Genomic DNA, 9,180 nt, shown 5'->3' with positions numbered 1-9,180 from the left:
TTAAAGGAAATCAACCCTGAATACTCTTTGGAAGAACTGATGCTGAAGCTGCAGCTCCAATATTTTGGGCACCTGATGCAAACAGCTGACTCATTGGAAAAGACCCTGATGTTGGAGAAGATTGAAGGCAGAAGGAGAAGACGGTGACAGAGGATGAGATGGTTGGATGGCACCACAGATTCAATGGACATGAACTTGGGCACACTCCAGGAGATGGTAAGCGACAGGGAAGCTTGGCATGCTGCAGTCCACGGGGTTGCAAAGAGTTGGACACGACTTGGAAACTGAACAACAACAAAATTACATGATTTACTTATATTAATAAGTAAATATGTACATATGCATATGAGTCTACACACATATACATAAAGAGTCAGTGGTTGATGGTATCCTTATGATTTTTTTTTTGCTTATTTGTACATTCTAAGGTCTCTGTAATAAAGTTATCATTTTCCTACCAACAGAAAAAATAATAAAAGTCAGTTTCCAGATTACTAATACCTGACACTGCTGAAAGTGTGGAAAATGACCATTTTTTCATTCCAGGCCTGGGAGGAAAAGTTGCTAAATCTTTTCTGAAGAATGTCTTGGCAAGACGTATCAGAAGCATTAAAATTTTGCAGACCATCTGACTCAGCAATTCCATTTCTAGCTATTTATCCAGATGAAAGTGTTGTGTGGCATATATGCACCAAGATTTATTCATACAAACGTTCAGTACATCAATTATAAAAGCAAAAATGGTAATAACTAAATCCTCTGTATGAATTATGGTCCTGTGTGGCCAAAAGAACATTTTGTAGAAGAGTGTTTAGTGAATTTTTTAAATGTTCACACTACATTTAAGTGACAAAGGCCAGTTATAAAAATTATGGCCAGCATAATTTTATTTTTGTAAAACATGCACACACACATACACAGAGTTGTTTTAAAAATGTATCTAAAAGGCAAAAATTATTTTCTCAGGGTAGTTGGATCATGAGTGACTTCTTATTTTCTTATTTGAAGTTTATCTATATTTTCCAGATTGCCTACAAGAAACCTAAGTTATTTTTAGAAGTAGAAAAAGCCAGTGCTATTTTTAACGTGCTCATCATAGAGAATTTGGAAAATACAAAATATTATATAGAAGAAAATAGAGTTACTCCTAATTCTACCACTTAAACTAATCATCATTAACAATTTGTTGTATTGCTTTGTCTTTTGCCACTCTGCCTCCCTAACCAATTTAGGATCATAACGTATGTGATGTTTTCTAGCCTGCCTTTTTTTTTCACTTAAGATTATGTCATGAACATCTCCCTAAGTCGAACAATTTTTAAAAGGGTTAAAAAACAAAAACAAGCTAGTGAGGTAGATCTGCAGGAATTTATATACAAAGATTCATTATGAAGTGAAGGAAGCAAGTTGCAAAGTAGTGTTATAGGATGGTCACATAAAATATTCACCAAGCAGTTAATTTGGGTTATGTCTTATGAGGAGGAGCTGTATGAAAATGTTTTGAGGTTTAATTTTTAAAAATAATATCATATCATTATTATCTCTGTAATCAGAAAAGTAACATAGATCTTAAAATAAATGAAAACCTCATTTTAAAGTGCTGTACAATATTCCACTCCACCCTGAAATTCTCCTGTTGGACATTTAGATTTGTTTCGACTTTTTTGTTACCATAAATAATGCTAGGATGAATATCTTTGTTTTCAAGCCTTTTTCTGAGCTCATTATATTCACTGATGAATGTGATTTCTAGACCAATTTATGTGTACTATCTTAAAAGATTTTGCTTGAAATGTATGGTGGTGGTGGTGGTTTAGTGACTCACACATGACTCCTGTGGCCCCATGGACTGTAGCCCACCAGGTTCCTTTGTCATGGGATTTCCCAGGCAAGAATACTGGAGTGGGTTGCCATTTCCTTCTCCAGTGGATCTTCCTGGCCCAGGAATTGAAATGTATGCTTGTATACAAATGTATGTCTGTATATCAAGTAACAGATTTAACTCTCTTAATAGAAATCACCAGGGGCTTCTCTGGTGGCTCAGATGATAAAGAAACAACCCTTAATGGAGGAGATCTGGGTTTGATCCCTGGGTTGGGAAGATCTCCTAGAGAATGGAATGGCTACCCACTCCGGTATTCTTGCCTCGAGAATTCCATGGACAGAGGAACCTGACAAAGAGTTGGATATGACTGAGCGACTAACACAACAACCACAACAATAGAAATCAAGACCCCTTAGTTTACGGCTTTGAATTTACTCAGAAATTTCTCATGAGAAAAAAAATGCATTCTCTTTGGAAATGTATTCCAGATTCTTACTCGAAAATAATTTCTCAGTCCCAGTAGAAACTTTACAAACTTTAGTAACCTGGCTGAATACTCCACAATAGAGAATTAGAGGCAATAGATCAATGTTCTTGACTCATTAAGCTAAACATGACTTGGGCCAATTCACTGGTGATATTCTAATATGGAATTGAGAAAAGAGACTGTAAATAATAAAAAAACATAAAAATTAAAAAGTCATCAATCCTTGGTTTTATCCTCTATTCTATTAAAAAAATAAAGTCATGCTCTTTTTAAAAAAGTAAACTTTATTGATATATAATTCATATACCATAAAAATTATACAATTTTAAAGTACACAATTGGATGTTTTCCAGTATATTCACAGACTGTGCAACCACTTTCTAATTTTAGAACATTTCACCATTCTTGCTTTGGGAAACTGTTCTCCCATTTTAGAATTATTATACACACAAACTGCCTCAAATCCATTATCAAACAAGGCAATGAACAGACACAAGTAGTTAAAACAAAGTTTTGACTACCTGTTTAATCTGTTTGACATTTCTTTGGGTCCCTTAGTTTTTTCAAGGCCCTGGCTTCCTTATCTGTAAATATCAATTGGAGTAATCTCACAAAAGGAGACGGCTTTAAATTTTACCTTTTTATGTGGCATTCAAACTGCTTGCATTTCATGGTAATCACAGTACCATCACTTTGGTTAGAGCCCAGCCCTGCAAATTCAGAAGAGGAATATGCAGATGTCTTCATTTACAGATGCAATGAGATCTATGGACAGAGAGACCAAACACCTAGCTACAGTTTGAGACCAGATATTTAACTAAGGACACAGTGTTTTCCCATAGTTATTTAAGGTTGGCCTTAGAGAACTTACAAATATCAGGATATAAGAATTCAGCAAAAATTAAAAATGCCCCACAACAACAAGGGACTTAGTTTCAGACCTTTAAGTGCTTACCACCTTTAAGTGCAAAAATAAGTGAAAAGTTTGGTGGAAATTTTCTGAAATGTTTAGATCCAGCTCTGCTACTTTTCTGGCTATGTCTCTGAACCTGAGATTTCTTACTTGTACAGTGTGGCTAACAGTACCTACTTCCCACCGTGTTTGGTGGAATATGTTAGAGAGTGTTTATATAAAGCATCTGTTATAATGTTTGACATCCGATAAGGGCTATTGCTGTTGCTGTTCAGTTGCCAAGTCGTGTTTGACTCATTGTGACTCCATGGACTGCAGTATGCCAGGCTTCCCTGCCCTCCACTATCTCCTTGGGTTTGCTCAAATTCATGTCCATTGAGTTGGTGATGCCATCTAATCATCTCATCCTCTGCCACTGACTGTCATTTAATTCCCTTGGACCAGTTAATCTACCAAGAACATAAAAGCCAACAGAAAAGAGGTAGTAATACACATGTGGAAATGCACAAGTTGGTGAAGTTAAGGATGAATTGAAAAAGCCATAATTGGCCTCCACAATGTATCAGTGATTTGTATTTCAACATATGCTGGCTGCTTTATATTTAGAATGTTGATTTTAACTATTTCTTTCCTTTTTACTACATAAGGCTTGAGATTTCTAACATTATTTAAAGCTTCTCTCTAGGTTTGAACCCATCAATTTCCTAAAATATTCAATTGCATTGGTGATTATTGCTCCCATATGGGTCTAAAAATTCTGAAAAATTAAACAAACAAACCACACTGTGAATTTGTGCAAGATAAGGTAACTGGTGGATAGCAAGTTGAGATAAAAGTACTGTAAATAATGTTCTGGAGCCGTACATACTGCGAGTGCCGGAAAATCTCCTGGCGATGTTGCTTGATGGAGTCTTCATGGGATCCTGGCCAAGGATTTACTTTAATCCTTAGGAATTGTGCAATTTGAAAACTGAAGTTTCAATTTCACTTGCACTTAAGAGCTATTCTCTCAGCCATGTGTTGTCTTCTTTGTCAATGTTATTGATCAGAGGGCATGTTGTGTGCACTTAATGGGCAGCGATGGTGTTCTTCCTCTTCAGAGTGGTGTCCAGCTCCTCTATCTAAGGTGTGTCATCATCCAAGGCAACGAGGAGTTTAAAGTGCTTACCGAGGTGAAACGAAACAAAACAGCAGCTGCAGAACAAATCTCAAGCCCGGTGTAAACTATCTAATACCTCACATATCTTTGGTTTGCTTATAAAGCGAAAACTGGCCTCTTGCAAAGCAATTGCACCCCCAGGATCTTGCATTTGCCACTAAGGAGCCAGCTCTCTGAAGAGAAAGGAGATCTCAGAGTGGATCAGAAAGGTGGAAGGTCAGTGGACTGGTTTCTTCTTTGTGAAGCCAGTAGAGCAAGATGCTTAGCTATAGGCCAATACTCTGTCCTCAGACCTGAGAAAAGGAGGGTGGAAGAGGACGCAGGAACAGAACAAGAGAGAGGTGATAGTCGTTTGTGTGTGTCACTTCACAAAATAGATCAGCCAGAGGGATCCTTAAAAACACCAAGCTTGAGGACTCCTTATTACAGACTGAAGGGCCAGAGAGAGAAGGGAACACTTGAAAACAGTAGAGTTGGCAGTAGACCTGGCTTTGGAACACACCAAAGTATATGTCTGCCTCCCCATGCCGTTCTGATGCATGCTCCTTGTAAGAAATGATGGTCAGGCATGGCACTGGTCAAGTTTCAAAGTGGACATGGGGGCATATTTCCACTTCCACTTCTCGTGGTGCCCTTCACTCCCAGTCCCTAAAGAAAGACGCCATGCCTGACATTACCTTCCAGTCACCCAACAGCCCCACCCACTGTAGCCCACACCGCCCTTTTCTCTACATTCTGATGACAAACAGCTCTAGGGAAAGCTGTTCCTTGAAACAAATTCACACCAAAATTCTAACTGGTACTTTTTCTCCCTAATAGCTTCTCAGTGGGGTTATTTTGGAACCCAGATGCATTTCTAAATGTTAAGGCAGAACGAAGAAGGGATTTTTATCTCTTCTAAGCCAGTCAGTCTATAAGGTAGACTCAGTCATGGTTTTGCTCTATTTCAAGGCACAAAGTGTTCAGGATGCAGGGAAAGGTAAGCTGGTGAGTAGCAGGGCAAATGGGAAGATGCCCTTTGTCCTAGACTGGAGGTACTGTGAACCATCCAGGTATTAACCCAGCAAAGCTCTCTGAAATTTGGGGAAATAATAGCCGAGGTTACATTTGGAATCTGGAATTTTAAATGGAAGAAGGGACTTCCAGTGGACCCCTTGAAGCCAACTCATGGCTAAACCCCCACAATTTAGAGGGAACATCTAATGGAGTCAATTTTGGTGAGAGTTTTTGCTAAATTGGATTACACTGAAGAAAAAACAGAGTGTATGACATCCAAGGAGACATTAATCATTAAAAAAAAAAACATATTTTAGAGAGTTATTTGAATTCAACCTAAGATTACTTCCAAATTTAGTTTACATAAGATAGTGCTGGTATTTTACAGGAGGTTCTTATGTAACACAAAATTAAATTCAGGATGGTTTTCTCTGACTAAAAGACTACAGGTGGTAGGGGGAGGAGATTAGCAAAATCAGGAGAAGGGAAATTGAATAATGACTAGCTCTTTGTCAGAGCAGAGTGGAGTGATGTGTACTTGGTAAAGGAAGAAACTGGTGATAAAAGATAGGGATTCAAGTCCAAGAAAAGTAGCCACAGTGGTTGTGTGGCTAGAGAGGAGGATAATTAGGAAGGAGGAAGGGAGGGACGGTGGAAAGGAGATTTTGACAGGAGGACGGTTGCTGGACGAGTGACAGATACTGATTCTTTCTCCAACTGGCACCTCTGACAATTTCCCGCCTTTCCTTTTTTTCTCTCAGTGCAAGTATTTCTCAAAGATTAGGATGGACTTTTCTTCTCACTCACAGCACTTCCTCACTGCCTCAGGAATAAGAGTTGTGTATACAACCTCAGTTGCCAGAATACACAAATTAAATTAAGATTTATATCCCAATACAAAATAAAAAGTTTAAAGTTTGGAAAAATAAAAACAGACAGACAGAAAAAAGCTTTGCGTCTCTAGCTTGGATCTCTTGCTTTTTCTCTAGTTGAGTTTTCCATGGCTAATCATCCTGGGCTGTTTAACCCACACAATATTAAATTTGTTTTGTGTATTCCCATACCTGAGATGCTTTTTTCTGGGACTTCCCCTGGTGTTCCATTGTTTACAAATCCTCTTTCCAATGCAGGGAACCCAGGTTCTATCCCTGGTCGGGGAAGGAAGATTCCACTTGCCTCTGGACAACCAGGTCCACAGGCAACTAAGCCTGCGTGATGCAACAACGTGCCCATGCAGCCACACTGTTTTTAAAAAAGTGGTTTTTTTCCTTCTTCTTCAAAATTTAGTTGTACTTCCCCAGCCAACTCTTCTATCTCTGATGATTCTGACTTTCAGGAAATCTCTCAAATCCCTCAGAGTCATGGTCAGATTATTTCATGGTGCTTGTGTTGGTGTCTTTAGGTTTTCTGGTGAGGTTTTAATTTGTGCCTTTTTGGCTAAATCCCACTAATTGGATTCGTCTTCGTGGTTACATATTCCACTGAGGGCTTTACAATTCTGTTTCTTCCTTGTACTTGACAGTGTTTGCTAGGTAATATGTGGACATTTAAAACAGTGCCAATAAACTAAGTTGTGTACATAGAAAAACTTGACATTTTTATTTGCTAGAAGGTAAGCTCTTTCTCATGTTAGAAATGCAAGAGCTGCCAAATGGAAGACAGGAGCTGTTGAGTAAGATGAGTTCTCCCCGCTCTTTGGGAGGGAACATGGCAACTAGTGTAATTAAACAACTCTATTTATTTCAAGGGATCACATATTAAACTGTAGAAGTTAATATATTCAAAAGTTCTAGAAGGTATTAAAAATAATAATCAATATTTACATAGCTCCTCATGCTACCAAGCATATTAACATAATTGTTTCCCTTAATACTTTTAACAACTTCAGGTTGTTAAAAATTCTTATTTTAGAGTTGAAGACACTGATGATCAAAGGTTATGACCTGTAAGTGGCAAAGCCAAAATCTGACCTCCGGTTGGATGCCTTTCAGGTTAAAAGAGAAAGACGGCAAATGTGGAAAGACAATGGCACCAGTTATCTTGAAGAGTCAAAAGCGCTAGAGATCTTTGGTTATGAGCAGAAGCTCATTTCAGTGTAGATCAGTCTTTCCGCTAACATCCAGAAGATGACCTAGCTGATGTCTAGTGAGTATGATAATGAGTGAAGAGCACTGGTTAAAGAACACTCATCAGGACCCAAACTGACTGCTTATTTATTTATTTTTTGGCAGGGTGACAAAAGATAGAAAATGAGTAGTCTGGCATCTATCCAGTTATCTAACATAGATGTAAATGTTTTTCTTGCAAAAAGAAGGAAATCACCTATTGGATCACTGTGAAGATATCAAGCAAATTTCTAGCTAGAATGTACTCATAGATTTGATAGAATACAATGTCTGGACCATTTCTTCATTATGGTGTTTTAGATTTCCCCCATAGGGTGGTTATACATGTTTTATGAGAAGATGATTTCCCCTGGGAAGTAGAGCAGCGTTGACTAAGATAAATAAGAATCAAAGACAGAGGGCAATGGGTAACTGGGAAGAAGGATTTTTAGATTCCCTAGAGTATATTCTAGGCTAAATAACATCTGACCCCCAAATTATAATCTGAAAAGATACATGTAAAAAGTGTTTAAAGCAGCACTATTTACAATAGCCAAGACATAGAACCAACCTAAATGTTTATCGACAGATGAATGGATAAAGAATGAATACAATAAATGTGGTATTCCATACAATGGAATGTTTTGTTGTTGTTGAGTCTCTAAATCGTGCCCAACTCTCTGTGACCCCATGGACTGCAGCATGCCAGGCTTCCCTGTCCTTCACTAACTCCCAGAGTTTGCTCAAATTCATGTCCATTGAGTTGGTGATGTTATCCAACCCTCTCAGCCTCTGCTGCTCCTCCTCCCTTGCCTTCAATCTTTCCCAGCATCAGGGTCTTTTCCAATGAGTCAGCTCTTCACATCTGGTGAAGAGGTGGCCAAAGTATTGGAACTTCAGCTTCAGCATCAGTCCTTTCAGTGAATATTCACAGATATCCAATGAATATTCAATCAACTATTCAGTTCAGTTCAGTTGCTCAGTCATTTCCGACTCTTTGAGACCCATGAATTGCAGCACGCCAGGCCTCCCTGTCCATCACCAACTCCCGGAGTACTCCCCCATAAAAAGGATGAAATAATGCCATATGCAGCAACATGGATGGATGTAGAGATTACCATACCAAGTGAAGTAAGTCCGAAAGAAAAAGAGAAACACCATATGATATCAGTTACATGTGGAATCTAAAATGTAACACAAATGAACATATCTATGAAATAGAAAGCTTTCCCTGGTGGCTCAGCTGGTAAAGAATCCACCTGCAATGTGGGTGACCTGGATTCAATCCCTGGGTTGGGAAGATCCACTGGAGATGGAAACTGCTACCCACTCCAGTGTTCTGGCCTGGAGAATTACATTGATTGTGTAGTCCATGGGGCTGCAAAGAATTGGACACAACTGAGCGCCTTTCATTCATTCATCCATGAAATAGAAACAAACTCACAGAGAGAACAGACTTACCGTTGCCAAAGGGGAGGGGGCTGGGGAAGAAAGGACTGGTGGTTTGGGATTGTTTAGTTGTTGTGTCTGACTCTTTTGCAATCCCATGGATTGTAGTCCACCAGGCTCCTTTGTCCGTGGGATTTTCCAGGCAAGAATACTGGAATGGGTTGCCTTTCCTTCTCCAGATGCAAACTATTACATTTAGAATGGATAAACAACTATCCTGTTGTATAGCACAGGCAACTATATTCA

The sequence above is a fragment of the Bos mutus genome, chromosome 11 (genome assembly GCF_027580195.1).
Source record: "Bos mutus isolate GX-2022 chromosome 11, NWIPB_WYAK_1.1, whole genome shotgun sequence".
NCBI lineage: Eukaryota > Metazoa > Chordata > Mammalia > Artiodactyla > Bovidae > Bos > Bos mutus.
The sequence above is the reverse complement of the archived record's forward strand: the minus strand, read 5'-3'. Positions refer to the sequence as shown.